Here is a 20,855-nt window from a genome sequence, read left to right as displayed (position 1 = left end):
AATCAATTCCACATTCCAAACGCTGGCAGAGTTGCGAAATTCAGCGCAAAGAAACATTTCACACTAACGCATAAAATCAATCTTCACGGATCCTTGAAACTCATTGAGGTTTATTTCCAGCCCAAATCTGAAGGGGTACTCTTCTGAAACGGCGTTAGAATTCCTTTCGTCTTAACCGAAGCTTTAAAGCAAATGCCGGAAGGCTGCATTCTCTCAATCCTTCAGTTGAAAAGTGAATTTGTTTTATTTACACCTGACAAAAATTCAGTTCTAAATGGAAATTCTTTACTGCTTCCTTTCCTGGCCGCATACGAAAAGCTTTACTTCTTTCAAGAAATGATCACCAGCTGTTCCCTAATTGCTGAAAGTGCGGAAGCAGCTGAAGGAGCGGCAAGAAGAAGAAAACAACAACAATAGATATATATCAGTTCGTTTCCATGTCTTAAATGGCTTAATGGTTGTGTTGGTCAGGTATTTTAGGGTGTTTAGTGTCAGCAAGTTCTCTTTTCTACCGACATGCAAGCCAAAATATTTCTGTAAGAAGCAGTGCAGATATTGGCACGTACTGGTGAAAGGAACGCCGACGGCAGCGGGATGAACATTGATCAGTTGCTGTATCTCGTTCCATTGCTCTGCCTAATCATCAAGTAGACTGGAACGGTACGTGGAATGGTTAGCATTGGAAACTATCTCTAAAACGTAACTGAAACACTCTCAGATATGAATCGCAAACGAAGAAAGTAAGACGGGCTTGTCCGGGATTTGAACCCGGGACCTCACGCACCGGAACTAGAATCATACCCCTAGACCAACAAGCCAACATCGAGCTGCGGGGGGCCTGACCGGCAGTGTTTTAAAACTTAAGGTTCGCACGGATGTTTTACCTCTGGAATTGGACCGCTGAAAGTAGAAATCAATTATCCCATCAGAGAATTGTCTTCCTTTGTGTGAAGCTTTACACTGCTTTCAGCAAAAATCGCCAAAGTTTTCCTTCAAGTTCTAGGCAGCAGCGGCAAGAAGAACAGATGAAGCTATTTTCAATCATTCCAGGTAAGGAATCGTTTTGTGCCGTTTCACCAAGGAAAAGCGGTTCTTTAGGAAGAACCCTACCAGGAAAGGCAGCAATGGGAAGAGGAGCTCCTTTAAGGTTGTCGCTTTTGAACGGGTGCGTTTTCTTCTCAGCTGCATCTGGTAAGCGAGACGTGGGAGCAACGTCTTTCTTAAGCCATTCAGAAGCTTCATGGGGGGATTCCCACCATTTCCGGAAGAGGCAAACTGCAAAGGATCAAGCAAAGACGGGCTTGTCCGGGATTTGAACCCGGGACCTCTCGCACCCTAAGCGAGAATCATACCCTAGACCAACAAGCCAGCACATGTGGAACACTTTTAATGTCCCACTTAGGGTTTGGAATTTTAATTCTCATCACCCATTTCAAGAGTTCATTTTTCATGGCTTTACAGGATACACTTGAAGACAACGGTTGCCTACAATCTGCGTGTTGAGTGGCGCAATGATTCCCGTTGGGTTAAGGCCAATTTGGGTAGTGGAAGCGCAAAACAGAGGCAAACTATTATAGGTCGACAACCGTTTTGCATGTCGCTCAGACTTTGCCCGGTAATGCAAAGAACGCAACCGAGTTGAAGCACTAGGACAAGAGTTAACGTGGGTAAATGAAGGAGGGCTTGTCCGGGATTTGAACCCGGGACCTCTCGCACCCAAAGCGAGAATCATACCCCTAGACCAACAAGCCGGCTGGCTGGCGCTTCTTGGCATTCTCCTAGGCAGTATGGCTGCTATTGCCGCAAGATTTGCATTGTGTGTTTCAAAGCAAAATTTCTCGAAGGAATGTACTTCTAAAGAAATCAAGGGCTTCTCAGAGGCGCAAGGAACTTTGGATTCTTTTGTTTCTGACATACGTGACAATTAAATGTTCTGAAAACTGCAGAAAATCAATTCCACATTCCAAATGCTGGCAGAGTTGCGAAATTAAGCGCAAAGAAACATTTCAGACTAACGCATGAAATAAATCTTAGCGGATCCTTGAAACTCATTGAGGTTTATTTCCAGCCCAAATCTGAAGGGGTACTCTTCTGAAACGGCGTTAGAATTCCTTTCGTCTTAACCGAAGCTTTAAGGCAAAAACCCGGAAGGCTGCATTCTCTCAATCCTTCAGTTGAAAAGTGAATTTGTTTTATTTACACCTGACAAAAATTCAGTTCCAAATGGAAATTCTTTACTGCTTCCTTTCCTGGCCGCATACGAAAAGCTTTACTTCTTTCAAGAAATGATCACCAGCTGTTTCCTCATTGCTGAAAGTGCGGAAGCAGCTGACGGAGCGCCAGAAGAAGCAAACAACAACAACAGGTATATATCAGTTCGTTTCCATGTCTTAAATGGCTTAATGGTTGTGTTGGTCAGGTATTTTAGGGTGTTTAGGGTCAGCAAGTTCTCTTTTCTACCGACATGCAAGCCAAAATATTTCTGTAAGAAGCAGTGCAGATATTGACACGTACTGGTGAAAGAAACGCTGACGGCAACGGGATGAACATTTATCAGTTGCTGTATCTCGTTCCATTGCTTTGCCTAATCATCAAGTAGACTGGAACGATACGTGGAATGGTTAGCATTGGAAACTATCTCTAAAACGTAACTTAAACACTCTCAGATATGAATCGCAAACGAAGCAAGTAAGACGGGCTTGTCCGGGATTTGAACCGGGACCTCTCGCACCCAAAGCGAGAATCATACCCTAGACCAACAAGCCGGCTGAGCGCGCTTTTGGCATTCTCCTAGGCAGTATGGCTGCTATTGCCGCAAGATTTGCATTGTGTGTTTCAAAGCAAAATTTCTCGAAGGAATGCACTTCTAAAGAAATCAAGGGCTTCTCAGAGGCGCAAGGAACTTTGGGTTCTTTTTGTTTCTGACATACGTGACAATTAAATGTTCTGAAAACTGTAGAAAATCAATTCCACATTCCAAACGCTGGCAGAGTTGCGAAATTCAGCGCAAAGAAACATTTCACACTAACGCATAAAATCAATCTTCACGGATCCTTGAAACTCATTGAGGTTTATTTCCAGCCCAAATCTGAAGGGGTACTCTTCTGAAACGGCGTTAGAATTCCTTTCGTCTTAACCGAAGCTTTAAAGCAAATGCCCGGAAGGCTGCATTCTCTCAATCCTTCAGTTGAAAAGTGAATTTGTTTTATTTACACCTGACAAAAATTCAGTTCTAAATGGAAATTCTTTACTGCTTCCTTTCCTGGCCGCATACGAAAAGCTTTACTTCTTTCAAGAAATGATCACCAGCTGTTCCCTAATTGCTGAAAGTGCGGAAGCAGCTGAAGGAGCGGCAAGAAGAAGAAAACAACAACAATAGATATATATCAGTTCGTTTCCATGTCTTAAATGGCTTAATGGTTGTGTTGGTCAGGTATTTTAGGGTGTTTAGTGTCAGCAAGTTCTCTTTTCTACCGACATGCAAGCCAAAATATTTCTGTAAGAAGCAGTGCAGATATTGGCACGTACTGGTGAAAGGAACGCCGACGGCAGCGGGATGAACATTGATCAGTTGCTGTATCTCGTTCCATTGCTCTGCCTAATCATCAAGTAGACTGGAACGTGCGTGGAATGGTTAGCATTGGAAACTATCTCTAAAACGTAACTGAAACACTCTCAGATATGAATCGCAAACGAAGAAAGTAAGACGGGCTTGTCCGGGATTTGAACCCGGGACCTCACGCACCGGCGAGAATCATACCCCTAGACCAACAAGCCAACATCGAGCTGGGGGGGCCCTGACCGGCAGTGTTTTAAAACTTAAGGTTCGACGGATGTTTTACCTCTGGAATTGGACCGCTGAAAGTAGAAATCAATTATCCCATCAGAGAATTGTCTTCCTTTGTGTGAAGCTTTACACTGCTTTCAGCAAAAATCGCCAAAGTTTTCCTTCAAGTTCTAGGCAGCAGCGGCAAGAAGAACAGATGAAGCTATTTTCAATCATTCCAGGTAAGGAATCGTTTTGTGCCGTTTCACCAAGGAAAAGCGGTTCTTTAGGAAGAACCCTACCAGGAAAGGCAGCAATGGGAAGAGGAGCTCCTTTAAGGTTGTCGCTTTTGAACGGGTGCGTTTTCTTCTCAGCTGCATCTGGTAAGCGAGGCGGGGAGCAACGTCTTTCTTAAGCCATTCAGAAGCTTCATGGGGATTCCCACCATTTCCGAAGAGGCAAACTGCAAAGGATCAAGCAAAGACGGGCTTGTCCGGGATTTGAACCCGGGACCTCTCGCACCCTAAGCGAGAATCATACCCCTAGACCAACAAGCCAGCACATGTGGAACACTTTTAATGTCCCACTTAGGGTTTGGAATTTTAATTCTCATCACCCATTTCAAGAGTTCATTTTTCATGGCTTTACAGGATACACTTGAAGACAACGGTTGCCTACAATCTGCGTGTTGAGTGGCGCAATGATTCCCGTTGGGTTAAGGCCAATTTGGGTAGTGGAAGCGCAAAACAGAGGCAAACTATTATAGGTCGACAACCGTTTTGCATGTCGCTCAGACTTTGCCCGGTAATGCAAAGAACGCAACCGAGTTGAAGCACTAGGACAAGAGTTAACGTGGGTAAATGAAGGAGGGCTTGTCCGGGATTTGAACCCGGGACCTCTCGCACCCAAAGCGAGAATCATACCCCTAGACCAACAAGCCGGCTGAGCGCGCGCCTTCTTGGCATTCTCCTAGGCAGTATGGCTGCTATTGCCGCAAGATTTGCATTGTGTGTTTCAAAGCAAAATTTCTCGAAGGAATGTACTTCTAAAGAAATCAAGGGCTTCTCAGAGGCGCAAGGAACTTTGGATTCTTTTGTTTCTGACATACGTGACAATTAAATGTTCTGAAAACTGCAGAAAATCAATTCCACATTCCAAATGCTGGCAGAGTTGCGAAATTAAGCGCAAAGAAACATTTCAGACTAACGCATGAAATAAATCTTAGCGGATCCTTGAAACTCATTGAGGTTTATTTCCAGCCCAAATCTGAAGGGGTACTCTTCTGAAACGGCGTTAGAATTCCTTTCGTCTTAACCGAAGCTTTAAGGCAAAAACCCGGAAGGCTGCATTCTCTCAATCCTTCAGTTGAAAAGTGAATTTGTTTTATTTACACCTGACAAAAATTCAGTTCCAAATGGAAATTCTTTACTGCTTCCTTTCCTGGCCGCATACGAAAAGCTTTACTTCTTTCAAGAAATGATCACCAGCTGTTTCCTCATTGCTGAAAGTGCGGAAGCAGCTGACGGAGCGCCAGAAGAAGCAAACAACAACAACAGGTATATATCAGTTCGTTTCCATGTCTTAAATGGCTTAATGGTTGTGTTGGTCAGGTATTTTAGGGTGTTTAGGGTCAGCAAGTTCTCTTTTCTACCGACATGCAAGCCAAAATATTTCTGTAAGAAGCAGTGCAGATATTGACACGTACTGGTGAAAGAAACGCTGGACGGCAACGGGATGAACATTTATCAGTTGCTGTATCTCGTTCCATTGCTTTGCCTAATCATCAAGTAGACTGGAACGATACGTGGAATGGTTATCATTGGAAACTATCTCTAAAACGTAACTTAAACACTCTCAGATATGAATCGCAAACGAAGCAAGTAAGACGGGCTTGTCCGGGATTTGAACCCGGGACCTCTCGCACCCAAAGCGAGAATCATACCCTAGACCAACAAGCCGGCTGGCTAGCGCTTTTGGCATTCTCCTAGGCAGTATGGCTGCTATTGCCGCAAGATTTGCATTGTGTGTTTCAAAGCAAAATTTCTCGAAGGAATGCACTTCTAAAGAAATCAAGGGCTTCTCAGAGGCGCAAGGAACTTTGGGTTCTTTTTGTTTCTGACATACGTGACAATTAAATGTTCTGAAAACTGTAGAAAATCAATTCCACATTCCAAACGCTGGCAGAGTTGCGAAATTCAGCGCAAAGAAACATTTCACACTAACGCATAAAATCAATCTTCACGGATCCTTGAAACTCATTGAGGTTTATTTCCAGCCCAAATCTGAAGGGGTACTCTTCTGAAACGGCGTTAGAATTCCTTTCGTCTTAACCGAAGCTTTAAAGCAAATGCCCGGAAGGCTGCATTCTCTCAATCCTTCAGTTGAAAAGTGAATTTGTTTTATTTACACCTGACAAAAATTCAGTTCTAAATGGAAATTCTTTACTGCTTCCTTTCCTGGCCGCATACGAAAAGCTTTACTTCTTTCAAGAAATGATCACCAGCTGTTCCCTAATTGCTGAAAGTGCGGAAGCAGCTGAAGGAGCGGCAAGAAGAAGAAAACAACAACAATAGATATATATCAGTTCGTTTCCATGTCTTAAATGGCTTAATGGTTGTGTTGGTCAGGTATTTTAGGGTGTTTAGTGTCAGCAAGTTCTCTTTTCTACCGACATGCAAGCCAAAATATTTCTGTAAGAAGCAGTGCAGATATTGGCACGTACTGGTGAAAGGAACGCCGACGGCAGCGGGATGAACATTGATCAGTTGCTGTATCTCGTTCCATTGCTCTGCCTAATCATCAAGTAGACTGGAACGGCGTGGAATGGTTAGCATTGGAAACTATCTCTAAAACGTAACTGAAACACTCTCAGATATGAATCGCAAACGAAGAAAGTAAGACGGGCTTGTCCGGGATTTGAACCCGGGACCTCACGCACCGGCGAGAATCATACCCCTAGACCAACAAGCCAACATCGAGCTGCGGGGGGCCTGACCGGCAGTGTTTTAAAACTTAAGGTTCGTACGGATGTTTTACCTCTGGAATTGGACCGCTGAAAGTAGAAATCAATTATCCCATCAGAGAATTGTCTTCCTTTGTGTGAAGCTTTACACTGCTTTCAGCAAAATCGCCAAAGTTTTCCTTCAAGTTCTAGGCAGCAGCGGCAAGAAGAACAGATGAAGCTATTTTCAATCATTCCAGGTAAGGAATCGTTTTGTGCCGTTTCACCAAGGAAAAGCGGTTCTTTAGGAAGAACCCTACCAGGAAAGGCAGCAATGGGAAGAGGAGCTCCTTTAAGGTTGTCGCTTTTGAACGGGTGCGTTTTCTTCTCAGCTGCATCTGGTAAGCGAGGCGTGGAGCAACGTCTTTCTTAAGCCATTCAGAAGCTTCATGGGGGGATTCCCACCATTTCCGGAAGAGGCAAACTGCAAAGGATCAAGCAAAGACGGGCTTGTCCGGGATTTGAACCCGGGACCTCTCGCACCCTAAGCGAGAATCATACCCCTAGACCAACAAGCCAGCACATGTGGAACACTTTTAATGTCCCACTTAGGGTTTGGAATTTTAATTCTCATCACCCATTTCAAGAGTTCATTTTTCATGGCTTTACAGGATACACTTGAAGACAACGGTTGCCTACAATCTGCGTGTTGAGTGGCGCAATGATTCCCGTTGGGTTAAGGCCAATTTGGGTAGTGGAAGCGCAAAACAGAGGCAAACTATTATAGGTCGACAACCGTTTTGCATGTCGCTCAGACTTTGCCCGGTAATGCAAAGAACGCAACCGAGTTGAAGCACTAGGACAAGAGTTAACGTGGGTAAATGAAGGAGGGCTTGTCCGGGATTTGAACCCGGGACCTCTCGCACCCAAAGCGAGAATCATACCCCTAGACCAACAAGCCGGCTGAGCGCGCGCCTTTTGGCATTCTCCTAGGCAGTATGGCTGCTATTGCCGCAAGATTTGCATTGTGTGTTTCAAAGCAAAATTTCTCGAAGGAATGTACTTCTAAAGAAATCAAGGGCTTCTCAGAGGCGCAAGGAACTTTGGATTCTTTTGTTTCTGACATACGTGACAATTAAATGTTCTGAAAACTGCAGAAAATCAATTCCACATTCCAAATGCTGGCAGAGTTGCGAAATTAAGCGCAAAGAAACATTTCAGACTAACGCATGAAATAAATCTTAGCGGATCCTTGAAACTCATTGAGGTTTATTTCCAGCCCAAATCTGAAGGGGTACTCTTCTGAAACGGCGTTAGAATTCCTTTCGTCTTAACCGAAGCTTTAAGGCAAAAACCCGGAAGGCTGCATTCTCTCAATCCTTCAGTTGAAAAGTGAATTTGTTTTATTTACACCTGACAAAAATTCAGTTCCAAATGGAAATTCTTTACTGCTTCCTTTCCTGGCCGCATACGAAAAGCTTTACTTCTTTCAAGAAATGATCACCAGCTGTTTCCTCATTGCTGAAAGTGCGGAAGCAGCTGACGGAGCGGCCAGAAGAAGCAAACAACAACAACAGGTATATATCAGTTCGTTTCCATGTCTTAAATGGCTTAATGGTTGTGTTGGTCAGGTATTTTAGGGTGTTTAGGGTCAGCAAGTTCTCTTTTCTACCGACATGCAAGCCAAAATATTTCTGTAAGAAGCAGTGCAGATATTGACACGTACTGGTGAAAGAAACGCTGACGGCAACGGGATGAACATTTATCAGTTGCTGTATCTCGTTCCATTGCTTTGCCTAATCATCAAGTAGACTGGAACGATACGTGGAATGGTTATCATTGGAAACTATCTCTAAAACGTAACTTAAACACTCTCAGATATGAATCGCAAACGAAGCAAGTAAGACGGGCTTGTCCGGGATTTGAACCCGGGACCTCTCGCACCCAAAGCGAGAATCATACCCCTAGACCAACAAGCCGGCTGAGCGCGTTTTTGGCATTCTCCTAGGCAGTATGGCTGCTATTGCCGCAAGATTTGCATTGTGTGTTTCAAAGCAAAATTTCTCGAAGGAATGCACTTCTAAAGAAATCAAGGGCTTCTCAGAGGCGCAAGGAACTTTGGATTCTTTTTGTTTCTGACATACGTGACAATTAAATGTTCTGAAAACTGCAGAAAATCAATTCCACATTCCAAATGCTGGCAGAGTTGCGAAATTCAAGCGCAAAGAAACATTTCAGACTAACGCATGAAATAAATCTTAGCGGATCCTTGAAACTCATTGAGGTTTATTTCCAGCCCAAATCTGAAGGGGTACTCTTCTGAAACGGCGTTAGAATTCCTTTCGTCTTAACCGAAGCTTTAAAGCAAATGCCCGGAAGGCTGCATTCTCTCAATCCTTCAGTTGAAAAGTGAATTTGTTTTATTTACACCTGACAAAAATTCAGTTCTAAATGGAAATTCTTTACTGCTTCCTTTCCTGGCCGCATACGAAAAGCTTTACTTCTTTCAAGAAATGATCACCAGCTGTTCCTAATTGCTGAAAGTGCGGAAGCAGCTGAAGGAGCGGCAAGAAGAAGAAAACAACAACAATAGATATATATCAGTTCGTTTCCATGTCTTAAATGGCTTAATGGTTGTGTTGGTCAGGTATTTTAGGGTGTTTAGTGTCAGCAAGTTCTCTTTTCTACCGACATGCAAGCCAAAATATTTCTGTAAGAAGCAGTGCAGATATTGGCACGTACTGGTGAAAGGAACGCCGACGGCAGCGGGATGAACATTGATCAGTTGCTGTATCTCGTTCCATTGCTCTGCCTAATCATCAAGTAGACTGGAACGGTACGTGGAATGGTTAGCATTGGAAACTATCTCTAAAACGTAACTGAAACACTCTCAGATATGAATCGCAAACGAAGAAAGTAAGACGGGCTTGTCCGGGATTTGAACCGGACCTCACGCACCGGCGAGAATCATACCCCTAGACCAACAAGCCAACATCGAGCTGCGGGGCCTGACCGGCAGTGTTTTAAAACTTAAGGTTCGTACGGATGTTTTACCTCTGGAATTGGACCGCTGAAAGTAGAAATCAATTATCCCATCAGAGAATTGTCTTCCTTTGTGTGAAGCTTTACACTGCTTTCAGCAAAATCGCCAAAGTTTTCCTTCAAGTTCTAGGCAGCAGCGGCAAGAAGAACAGATGAAGCTATTTTCAATCATTCCAGGTAAGGAATCGTTTTGTGCCGTTTCACCAAGGAAAAGCGGTTCTTTAGGAAGAACCCTACCAGGAAAGGCAGCAATGGGAAGAGGAGCTCCTTTAAGGTTGTCGCTTTTGAACGGGTGCGTTTTCTTCTCAGCTGCATCTGGTAAGCGAGACGTTGCGTCTTTCTTAAGCCATTCAGAAGCTTCATGGGGGGATTCCCACCATTTCCGGAAGAGGCAAACTGCAAAGGATCAAGCAAAGACGGGCTTGTCCGGGATTTGAACCCGGGACCTCTCGCACCCTAAGCGAGAATCATACCCCTAGACCAACAAGCCAGCACATGTGGAACACTTTTAATGTCCCACTTAGGGTTTGGAATTTTAATTCTCATCACCCATTTCAAGGGCTTGTCCGGGATTTGAACCCGGGACCTCTCGCACCCAAAGCGAGAATCATACCCCTAGACCAACAAGCCGGCTGAGCGCGCGCCTTCTTGGCATTCTCCTAGGCAGTATGGCTGCTATTGCCGCAAGATTTGCATTGTGTGTTTCAAAGCAAAATTTCTCGAAGGAATGTACTTCTAAAGAAATCAAGGGCTTCTCAGAGGCGCAAGGAACTTTGGATTCTTTTGTTTCTGACATACGTGACAATTAAATGTTCTGAAAACTGCAGAAAATCAATTCCACATTCCAAATGCTGGCAGAGTTGCGAAATTAAGCGCAAAGAAACATTTCAGACTAACGCATGAAATAAATCTTAGCGGATCCTTGAAACTCATTGAGGTTTATTTCCAGCCCAAATCTGAAGGGGTACTCTTCTGAAACGGCGTTAGAATTCCTTTCGTCTTAACCGAAGCTTTAAGGCAAAACCCGAAGGCTGCATTCTCTCAATCCTTCAGTTGAAAAGTGAATTTGTTTTATTTACACCTGACAAAAATTCAGTTCCAAATGGAAATTCTTTACTGCTTCCTTTCCTGGCCGCATACGAAAAGCTTTACTTCTTTCAAGAAATGATCACCAGCTGTTTCCTCATTGCTGAAAGTGCGGAAGCAGCTGACGGAGCGCCAGAAGAAGCAAACAACAACAACAGGTATATATCAGTTCGTTTCCATGTCTTAAATGGCTTAATGGTTGTGTTGGTCAGGTATTTTAGGGTGTTTAGGGTCAGCAAGTTCTCTTTTCTACCGACATGCAAGCCAAAATATTTCTGTAAGAAGCAGTGCAGATATTGACACGTACTGGTGAAAGAAACGCTGACGGCAACGGGATGAACATTTATCAGTTGCTGTATCTCGTTCCATTGCTTTGCCTAATCATCAAGTAGACTGGAACGATACGTGGAATGGTTATCATTGGAAACTATCTCTAAAACGTAACTTAAACACTCTCAGATATGAATCGCAAACGAAGCAAGTAAGACGGGCTTGTCCGGGATTTGAACCCGGGACCTCTCGCACCCAAAGCGAGAATCATACCCCTAGACCAACAAGCCGGCTGAGCGCGCCTTTTTTGGCATTCTCCTAGGCAGTTTGGCTGCTATTGCCGCAAGATTTGCATTGTGTGTTTCTAAGCAAAATTTTCGAAGGAATGCACTTCTAAAGAAATCAAGGGCTTCTCAGAGGCGCAAGGAACTTTGGATTCTTTTGTTTCTGACATACGTGACAATTAAATGTTCTGAAAACTGCAGAAAATCAATTCCACATTCCAAATGCTGGCAGAGTTGCGAAATTCAGCGCAAAGAAACATTTCAGACTAACGCATGAAATAAATCTTAGCGGATCCTTGAAACTCATTGAGGTTTATTTCCAGCCCAAATCTGAAGGGGTACTCTTCTGAAACGGCGTTAGAATTCCTTTCGTCTTAACCGAAGCTTTAAAGCAAATGCCCGGAAGGCTGCATTCTCTCAATCCTTCAGTTGAAAAGTGAATTTGTTTTATTTACACCTGACAAAAATTCAGTTCTAAATGGAAATTCTTTACTGCTTCCTTTCCTGGCCGCATACGAAAAGCTTTACTTCTTTCAAGAAATGATCACCAGCTGTTCCCTAATTGCTGAAAGTGCGGAAGCAGCTGAAGGAGCGGCAAGAAGAAGAAAACAACAACAATAGATATATATCAGTTCGTTTCCATGTCTTAAATGGCTTAATGGTTGTGTTGGTCAGGTATTTTAGGGTGTTTAGTGTCAGCAAGTTCTCTTTTCTACCGACATGCAAGCCAAAATATTTCTGTAAGAAGCAGTGCAGATATTGGCACGTACTGGTGAAAGGAACGCCGACGGCAGCGGGATGAACATTGATCAGTTGCTGTATCTCGTTCCATTGCTCTGCCTAATCATCAAGTAGACTGGAACGGTACGTGGAATGGTTAGCATTGGAAACTATCTCTAAAACGTAACTGAAACACTCTCAGATATGAATCGCAAACGAAGAAAGTAAGACGGGCTTGTCCGGGATTTGAACCGGGACCTCTCGCACCGGCGAGAATCATACCCCTAGACCAACAAGCCAACATCGAGCTGCGGGGCCTGACCGGCAGTGTTTTAAAACTTAAGGTTCGTACGGATGTTTTACCTCTGGAATTGGACCGCTGAAAGTAGAAATCAATTATCCCATCAGAGAATTGTCTTCCTTTGTGTGAAGCTTTACACTGCTTTCAGCAAAAATCGCCAAAGTTTTCCTTCAAGTTCTAGGCAGCAGCGGCAAGAAGAACAGATGAAGCTATTTTCAATCATTCCAGGTAAGGAATCGTTTTGTGCCGTTTCACCAAGGAAAAGCGGTTCTTTAGGAAGAACCCTACCAGGAAAGGCAGCAATGGGAAGAGGAGCTCCTTTAAGGTTGTCGCTTTTGAACGGGTGCGTTTTCTTCTCAGCTGCATCTGGTAAGCGAGGCGGGGAACAACGTCTTTCTTAAGCCATTCAGAAGCTTCATGGGGGGATTCCCACCATTTCCGGAAGAGGCAAACTGCAAAGGATCAAGCAAAGACGGGCTGGGCTTGTCCGGGATTTGAACCCGGGACCTCTCGCACCCAAAGCGAGAATCATACCCCTAGACCAACAAGCCGGCTGAGCGGCGCCTTCTTGGCATTCTCCTAGGCAGTATGGCTGCTATTGCCGCAAGATTTGCATTGTGTGTTTCAAAGCAAAATTTCTCGAAGGAATGTACTTCTAAAGAAATCAAGGGCTTCTCAGAGGCGCAAGGAACTTTGGATTCTTTTGTTTCTGACATACGTGACAATTAAATGTTCTGAAAACTGCAGAAAATCAATTCCACATTCCAAATGCTGGCAGAGTTGCGAAATTAAGCGCAAAGAAACATTTCAGACTAACGCATGAAATAAATCTTAGCGGATCCTTGAAACTCATTGAGGTTTATTTCCAGCCCAAATCTGAAGGGGTACTCTTCTGAAACGGCGTTAGAATTCCTTTCGTCTTAACCGAAGCTTTAAGGCAAAAACCCGGAAGGCTGCATTCTCTCAATCCTTCAGTTGAAAAGTGAATTTGTTTTATTTACACCTGACAAAAATTCAGTTCCAAATGGAAATTCTTTACTGCTTCCTTTCCTGGCCGCATACGAAAAGCTTTACTTCTTTCAAGAAATGATCACCAGCTGTTTCCTCATTGCTGAAAGTGCGGAAGCAGCTGACGGAGCGCCAGAAGAAGCAAACAACAACAACAGGTATATATCAGTTCGTTTCCATGTCTTAAATGGCTTAATGGTTGTGTTGGTCAGGTATTTTAGGGTGTTTAGGGTCAGCAAGTTCTCTTTTCTACCGACATGCAAGCCAAAATATTTCTGTAAGAAGCAGTGCAGATATTGACACGTACTGGTGAAAGAAACGCTGACGGCAACGGGATGAACATTTATCAGTTGCTGTATCTCGTTCCATTGCTTTGCCTAATCATCAAGTAGACTGGAACGATACGTGGAATGGTTATCATTGGAAACTATCTCTAAAACGTAACTTAAACACTCTCTCAGATATGAATCGCAAACGAAGCAAGTAAGACGGGCTTGTCCGGGATTTGAACCGGGACCTCTCGCACCCAAGCGAGAATCATACCCCTAGACCAACAAGCCGGCTGAGCGCGCTTTTTTGGCATTCTCCTAGGCAGTTTGGCTGCTATTGCCGCAAGATTTGCATTGTGTTTTTCAAAGCAAAATTTTCGAAGGAATGCACTTCTAAAGAAATCAAGGGCTTCTCAGAGGCGCAAGGAACTTTGGATTCTTTTGTTTCTGACATACGTGACAATTAAATGTTCTGAAAACTGCAGAAAATCAATTCCACATTCCAAATGCTGGCAGAGTTGCGAAATTAAGCGCAAAGAAACATTTCAGACTAACGCATGAAATAAATCTTAGCGGATCCTTGAAACTCATTGAGGTTTATTTCCAGCCCAAATCTGAAGGGGTACTCTTCTGAAACGGCGTTAGAATTCCTTTCGTCTTAACCGAAGCTTTAAAGCAAATGCCGGAAGGCTGCATTCTCTCAATCCTTCAGTTGAAAAGTGAATTTGTTTTATTTACACCTGACAAAAATTCAGTTCTAAATGGAAATTCTTTACTGCTTCCTTTCCTGGCCGCATACGAAAAGCTTTACTTCTTTCAAGAAATGATCACCAGCTGTTCCTAATTGCTGAAAGTGCGGAAGCAGCTGAAGGCGCCAGAAGAAGCAAACAACAACAATAGATATATATCAGTTCGTTTCCATGTCTTAAATGGCTTAATGGTTGTGTTGGTCAGGTATTTTAGGGTGTTTAGTGTCAGCAAGTTCTCTTTTCTACCGACATGCAAGCCAAAATATTTCTGTAAGAAGCAGTGCAGATATTGGCACGTACTGGTGAAAGGAACGCCGACGGCAGCGGGATGAACATTGATCAGTTGCTGTATCTCGTTCCATTGCTTTGCCTAATCATCAAGTAGACTGGAACGATACGTGGAATGGTTAGCATTGGAAACTATCTCTAAAACGTAACTTAAACACTCTCAGATATGAATCGCAAACGAAGAAAGTAAGACGGGCTTGTCCGGGATTTGAACCGGGACCTCTACGCACCAACATCGAAGCGAGAATCATACCCCTAGACCAACAAGCTTTACACTGCTTTCAGCAAAATCGCTGTTCTAGGCAGCAGCGGCAAGAAGAACAGATGAAGCTATTTTCAATCATTCCAGGTAAGGAATCGTTTTGTGCCGTTGGCATTCTCCTAGGCAGTATGGCTGCTATTGCCGCAAGATTTGCATTGTGTGTTTCAAAGCAAAATTTCTCGAAGGAATGCACTTCTAAAGAAATCAAGGGCTTCTCAGAGGCGCAAGGAACTTTGGATTCTTTTGTTTCTGACATACGTGACAATTAAATGTTCTGAAAACTGCAGAAAATCAATTCCACATTCCAAATGCTGGCAGAGTTGCGAAATTAAGCGAAACATTTCAGACTAACGCATGAAATAAATCTTAGCGGATCCTTGAAACTCATTGAGGTTTATTTCCAGCCCAAATCTGAAGGGGTACTCTTCTGAAACGGCGTTAGAATTCCTTTCGTCTTAACCGAAGCTTTAAGGCAAAAACCCGGAAGGCTGCATTCTCTCAATCCTTCAGTTGAAAAGTGAATTTGTTTTATTTACACCTGACAAAAATTCAGTTCTAAATGGAAATTCTTTACTGCTTCCTTTCCTGGCCGCATACGAAAAGCTTTACTTCTTTCAAGAAATGATCACCAGCTGTTCCCTAATTGCTGAAAGTGCGGAAGCAGCTGACGGAGCGGCCAGAAGAAGCAAACAACAACAATAGATATATATCAGTTCGTTTCCATGTCTTAAATGGCTTAATGGTTGTGTTGGTCAGGTATTTTAGGGTGTTTAGTGTCAGCAAGTTCTCTTTTCTACCGACATGCAAGCCAAAATATTTCTGTAAGAAGCAGTGCAGATATTGACACGTACTGGTGAAAGGAACGCCGACGGCAGCGGGATGAACATTGATCAGTTGCTGTATCTCGTTCCATTGCTCTGCCTAATCATCAAGTAGACTGGAACGATACGTGGAATGGTTAGCATTGGAAACTATCTCTAAAACGTAACTGAAACACTCTCAGATATGAATCGCAAACGAAGAAAGTAAGACGGGCTTGTCCGGGATTTGAACCCGGGACCTCTCGCACCCGAAGCGAGAATCATACCCTAGACCAACAAGCCAACATCGAGCTGCGGGGGGCCTGACCGGCAGTGTTTTAAAACTTAAGGTTCGTGGGATGTTTTACCTCTGGAATTGGACCGCTGAAAGTAGAAATCAATTATCCCATCAGAGAATTGTCTTCCTTTGTGTGAAGCTTTACACTGCTTTCAGCAAAATCGCCAAAGTTTTCCTTCAAGTTCTAGGCAGCAGCGGCAAGAAGAACAGATGAAGCTATTTTCAATCATTCCAGGTAAGGAATCGTTTTGTGCCGTTTCACCAAGGAAAAGCGGTTCTTTAGGAAGAACCCTACCAGGAAAGGCAGCAATGGGAAGAGGAGCTCCTTTAAGGTTGTCGCTTTTGAACGGGTGCGTTTTCTTCTCAGCTGCATCTGGTAAGCGAGACGTGGGAGCAACGTCTTTCTTAAGCCATTCAGAAGCTTCATGGGGGGATTCCCACCATTTCCGGAAGAGGCAAACTGCAAAGGATCAAGCAAAGACGGGCTTGTCCGGGATTTGAACCCGGGACCTCTCGCACCCTAAGCGAGAATCATACCCCTAGACCAACAAGCCAGCACATGTGGAACACTTTTAATGGGGCTTGTCCGGGATTTTGAACCCGGGACCTCTCGCACCCAAAGCGAGAATCATACCCCTAGACCAACAAGCCGGCTGAGCGCGCTTCTTGGCATTCTCCTAGGCAGTATGGCTGCTATTGCCGCAAGATTTGCATTGTGTGTTTCAAAGCAAAATTTCTCGAAGGAATGTACTTCTAAAGAAATCAAGGGCTTCTCAGAGGCGCAAGGAACTTTGGATTCTTTTGTTTCTGACATACGTGACAATTAAATGTTCTGAAAACTGCAGAAAATCAATTCCACATTCCAAATGCTGGCAGAGTTGCGAAATTAAGCGCAAAGAAACATTTCAGACTAACGCATGAAATAAATCTTAGCGGATCCTTGAAACTCATTGAGGTTTATTTCCAGCCCAAATCTGAAGGGGTACTCTTCTGAAACGGCGTTAGAATTCCTTTCGTCTTAACCGAAGCTTTAAGGCAAAAAAAGGCCCGAAGGCTGCATTCTCTCAATCCTTCAGTTGAAAAGTGAATTTGTTTTATTTACACCTGACAAAAATTCAGTTCCAAATGGAAATTCTTTACTGCTTCCTTTCCTGGCCGCATACGAAAAGCTTTACTTCTTTCAAGAAATGATCACCAGCTGTTTCCTCATTGCTGAAAGTGCGGAAGCAGCTGACGGAGCGCCAGAAGAAGCAAACAACAACAACAGGTATATATCAGTTCGTTTCCATGTCTTAAATGGCTTAATGGTTGTGTTGGTCAGGTATTTTAGGGTGTTTAGGGTCAGCAAGTTCTCTTTTCTACCGACATGCAAGCCAAAATATTTCTGTAAGAAGCAGTGCAGATATTGACACGTACTGGTGAAAGAAGCGCCGACGGCAGCGGGATGAACATTTATCAGTTGCTGTATCTCGTTCCATTGCTTTGCCTAATCATCAAGTAGACTGGAACGATACGTGGAATGGTTAGCATTGGAAACTATCTCTAAAACGTAACTTAAACACTCTCAGATATGAATCGCAAACCGGCGAGAAGCAAGTAAGACGGGCTTGTCCGGGATTTGAACCGGGACCTCTCGCACCCAAAGCGAGAATCATACCCCTAGACCAACAAGCCGGCTGCAGCGCGCTTTTGGCATTCTCCTAGGCAGTATGGCTGCTATTGCCGCAAGATTTGCATTGTGTGTTTCAAAGCAAAATTTCTCGAAGGAATGCACTTCTAAAGAAATCAAGGGCTTCTCAGAGGCGCAAGGAACTTTGGATTCTTTTGTGTTTCTGACATACGTGACAATTAAATGTTCTGAAAACTGCAGAAAATCAATTCCACATTCCAAATGCTGGCAGAGTTGCGAAATTAAGCGCAAAGAAACATTTCAGACTAACGCATGAAATAAATCTTAGCGGATCCTTGAAACTCATTGAGGTTTATTTCCAGCCCAAATCTGAAGGGGTACTCTTCTGAAACGGCGTTAGAATTCCTTTCGTCTTAACCGAAGCTTTAAAGCAAATGCCCGGAAGGCTGCATTCTCTCAATCCTTCAGTTGAAAAGTGAATTTGTTTTATTTACACCTGACAAAAATTCAGTTCTAAATGGAAATTCTTTACTGCTTCCTTTCCTGGCCGCATACGAAAAGCTTTACTTCTTTCAAGAAATGATCACCAGCTGTTCCCTAATTGCTGAAAGTGCGGAAGCAGCTGAAGGAGCGGCAAGAAGAAGAAAACAACAACAATAGATATATATCAGTTCGTTTCCATGTCTTAAATGGCTTAATGGTTGTGTTGGTCAGGTATTTTAGGGTGTTTAGTGTCAGCAAGTTCTCTTTTCTACCGACATGCAAGCCAAAATATTTCTGTAAGAAGCAGTGCAGATATTGGCACGTACTGGTGAAAGGAACGCCGACGGCAGCGGGATGAACATTGATCAGTTGCTGTATCTCGTTCCATTGCTCTGCCTAATCATCAAGTAGACTGGAACGGTACGTGGAATGGTTAGCATTGGAAACTATCTCTAAAACGTAACTGAAACACTCTCAGATATGAATCGCAAACGAAGAAAGTAAGACGGGCTTGTCCGGGATTTGAACCCGGGACCTCTCGCACCCGAAGCGAGAATCATACCCCTAGACCAACAAGCCAACATCGAGCTGCGGGGGGCCTGACCGGCAGTGTTTTAAAACTTAAGGTTCGTACGGATGTTTTACCTCTGGAATTGGACCGCTGAAAGTAGAAATCAATTATCCCATCAGAGAATTGTCTTCCTTTGTGTGAAGCTTTACACTGCTTTCAGCAAAAATCGCCAAAGTTTTCCTTCAAGTTCTAGGCAGCAGCGGCAAGAAGAACAGATGAAGCTATTTTCAATCATTCCAGGTAAGGAATCGTTTTGTGCCGTTTCACCAAGGAAAAGCGGTTCTTTAGGAAGAACCCTACCAGGAAAGGCAGCAATGGGAAGAGGAGCTCCTTTAAGGTTGTCGCTTTTGAACGGGTGCGTTTTCTTCTCAGCTGCATCTGGTAAGCGAGACGTGGGAGCAACGTCTTTCTTAAGCCATTCAGAAGCTTCATGGGGGGATTCCCACCATTTCCGGAAGAGGCAAACTGCAAAGGATCAAGCAAAGACGGGCTTGTCCGGGATTTGAACCCGGGACCTCTCGCACCCTAAGCGAGAATCATACCCCTAGACCAACAAGCCAGCACATGTGGAACACTTTTAATGTCCCACTTAGGGTTTGGAATTTTAATTCTCATCACCCATTTCAAGAGTTCATTTTTCATGGCTTTACAGGATACACTTGAAGACAACGGTTGCCTACAATCTGCGTGTTGAGTGGCGCAATGATTCCCGTTGGGTTAAGGCCAATTTGGGTAGTGGAAGCAAAAACAGAGGCAAACTATTATAGGTCGACAACCGTTTTGCATGTCGCTCAGACTTTGCCCGGTAATGCAAAGAACGCAACCGAGTTGAAGCACTAGGACAAGAGTTAACGTGGGTAAATGAAGGAGGGCTTGTCCGGGATTTGAACCCGGGACCTCTCGCAGCGAGAATCATACCCCTAGACCAACAAGCGGCTGAGCGCTTCTTGGCATTCTCCTAGGCAGTATGGCTGCTATTGCCGCAAGATTTGCATTGTGTGTTTCAAAGCAAAATTTCTCGAAGGAATGTACTTCTAAAGAAATCAAGGGCTTCTCAGAGGCGCAAGGAACTTTGGATTCTTTTTGTTTCTGACATACGTGACAATTAAATGTTCTGAAAACTGCAGAAAATCAATTCCACATTCCAAATGCTGGCAGAGTTGCGAAATTAAGCGCAAAGAAACATTTCAGACTAACGCATGAAATAAATCTTAGCGGATCCTTGAAACTCATTGAGGTTTATTTCCAGCCCAAATCTGAAGGGGTACTCTTCTGAAACGGCGTTAGAATTCCTTTCGTCTTAACCGAAGCTTTAAGGCAAAAACCCGGAAGGCTGCATTCTCTCAATCCTTCAGTTGAAAAGTGAATTTGTTTTATTTACACCTGACAAAAATTCAGTTCCAAATGGAAATTCTTTACTGCTTCCTTTCCTGGCCGCATACGAAAAGCTTTACTTCTTTCAAGAAATGATCACCAGCTGTTTCCTCATTGCTGAAAGTGCGGAAGCAGCTGAAGGAGCGGCAAGAAGAAGCAAACAACAACAACAGGTATATATCAGTTCGTTTCCATGTCTTAAATGGCTTAATGGTTGTGTTGGTCAGGTATTTTAGGGTGTTTAGTGTCAGCAAGTTCTCTTTTCTACCGACATGCAAGCCAAAATATTTCTGTAAGAAGCAGTGCAGATATTGACACGTGACTGGTGAAAGAAACGCTGCCTACATCAAGCAACGGGATGAACATTTATCAGTTGCTGTATCTCGTTCCATTGCTTTGCCTAATCATCAAGTAGACTGGAACGATACGTTTTACCTCTGGAATGGTTATCATTGGAAACTATCTCTAAAACGTAACTTAAACACTCTCAGATATGAATCGCAAAGGAAAAGCGAAGAACCCTAAGTAAGACGGGCTTGTCCGGGATTTGAACCGGGACCTCTCGCACCCGGGAAACCGCGAGAATCATACCCTAGACCAACAAGCCGGCTGCGCGCTTTTTGGCATTCTCCTAGGCAGTATGGCTGCTATTGCCGCAAGATTTGCATTGTGTGTTTCAAAGCAAAATTTCTCGAAGGAATGCACTTCTAAAG

The 20,855-nt window shown here is 43.7% G+C and overlaps 18 non-coding genes across 18 annotated transcripts; all 18 read right to left on the bottom strand.

Moving 5' to 3' along the window:
* Positions 1-1,297: 1,297 nt before the first annotated feature.
* Positions 1,298-1,368, bottom strand: trnap-agg. The gene has a single exon. It is a non-coding gene; the product is annotated as a tRNA-Pro (tRNA).
* A 311-nt stretch (positions 1,369-1,679) lies between these two features.
* trnap-ugg lies at positions 1,680-1,751 on the bottom strand. Its single transcript has one exon. It is a non-coding gene; the product is annotated as a tRNA-Pro (tRNA).
* Positions 1,752-4,251: 2,500 nt separating this feature from the next.
* Positions 4,252-4,323, bottom strand: trnap-agg. The gene has a single exon. It is a non-coding gene; the product is annotated as a tRNA-Pro (tRNA).
* A 311-nt stretch (positions 4,324-4,634) lies between these two features.
* Positions 4,635-4,706, bottom strand: trnap-ugg. Its single transcript has one exon. It is a non-coding gene; the product is annotated as a tRNA-Pro (tRNA).
* A 947-nt stretch (positions 4,707-5,653) lies between these two features.
* Positions 5,654-5,724, bottom strand: trnap-ugg. The gene has a single exon. It is a non-coding gene; the product is annotated as a tRNA-Pro (tRNA).
* A 1,489-nt stretch (positions 5,725-7,213) lies between these two features.
* On the bottom strand, positions 7,214-7,285 carry trnap-agg. The gene has a single exon. It is a non-coding gene; the product is annotated as a tRNA-Pro (tRNA).
* A 311-nt stretch (positions 7,286-7,596) lies between these two features.
* On the bottom strand, positions 7,597-7,668 carry trnap-ugg. The gene has a single exon. It is a non-coding gene; the product is annotated as a tRNA-Pro (tRNA).
* A 946-nt stretch (positions 7,669-8,614) lies between these two features.
* trnap-ugg lies at positions 8,615-8,686 on the bottom strand. Its single transcript has one exon. It is a non-coding gene; the product is annotated as a tRNA-Pro (tRNA).
* Positions 8,687-10,167: 1,481 nt separating this feature from the next.
* Positions 10,168-10,239, bottom strand: trnap-agg. The gene has a single exon. It is a non-coding gene; the product is annotated as a tRNA-Pro (tRNA).
* Positions 10,240-10,307: 68 nt separating this feature from the next.
* Positions 10,308-10,379, bottom strand: trnap-ugg. The gene has a single exon. It is a non-coding gene; the product is annotated as a tRNA-Pro (tRNA).
* A 944-nt stretch (positions 10,380-11,323) lies between these two features.
* trnap-ugg lies at positions 11,324-11,395 on the bottom strand. Its single transcript has one exon. It is a non-coding gene; the product is annotated as a tRNA-Pro (tRNA).
* Positions 11,396-12,889: 1,494 nt separating this feature from the next.
* Positions 12,890-12,961, bottom strand: trnap-ugg. Its single transcript has one exon. It is a non-coding gene; the product is annotated as a tRNA-Pro (tRNA).
* Positions 12,962-16,018: 3,057 nt separating this feature from the next.
* On the bottom strand, positions 16,019-16,089 carry trnap-cgg. The gene has a single exon. It is a non-coding gene; the product is annotated as a tRNA-Pro (tRNA).
* Positions 16,090-16,566: 477 nt separating this feature from the next.
* trnap-agg lies at positions 16,567-16,638 on the bottom strand. The gene has a single exon. It is a non-coding gene; the product is annotated as a tRNA-Pro (tRNA).
* A 24-nt stretch (positions 16,639-16,662) lies between these two features.
* trnap-ugg lies at positions 16,663-16,735 on the bottom strand. Its single transcript has one exon. It is a non-coding gene; the product is annotated as a tRNA-Pro (tRNA).
* Positions 16,736-17,687: 952 nt separating this feature from the next.
* Positions 17,688-17,758, bottom strand: trnap-ugg. The gene has a single exon. It is a non-coding gene; the product is annotated as a tRNA-Pro (tRNA).
* Positions 17,759-18,704: 946 nt separating this feature from the next.
* Positions 18,705-18,776, bottom strand: trnap-cgg. Its single transcript has one exon. It is a non-coding gene; the product is annotated as a tRNA-Pro (tRNA).
* A 479-nt stretch (positions 18,777-19,255) lies between these two features.
* trnap-agg lies at positions 19,256-19,327 on the bottom strand. The gene has a single exon. It is a non-coding gene; the product is annotated as a tRNA-Pro (tRNA).
* Between the last annotated feature and the right edge of the window lie 1,528 nt (positions 19,328-20,855).

Source organism: Polypterus senegalus, unplaced genomic scaffold (genome assembly GCF_016835505.1).
Source record: "Polypterus senegalus isolate Bchr_013 unplaced genomic scaffold, ASM1683550v1 scaffold_239, whole genome shotgun sequence".
Lineage (NCBI taxonomy): Eukaryota > Metazoa > Chordata > Cladistia > Polypteriformes > Polypteridae > Polypterus > Polypterus senegalus.
The sequence above is the reverse complement of the archived record's forward strand: the minus strand, read 5'-3'. Positions and strand labels throughout refer to the sequence as shown.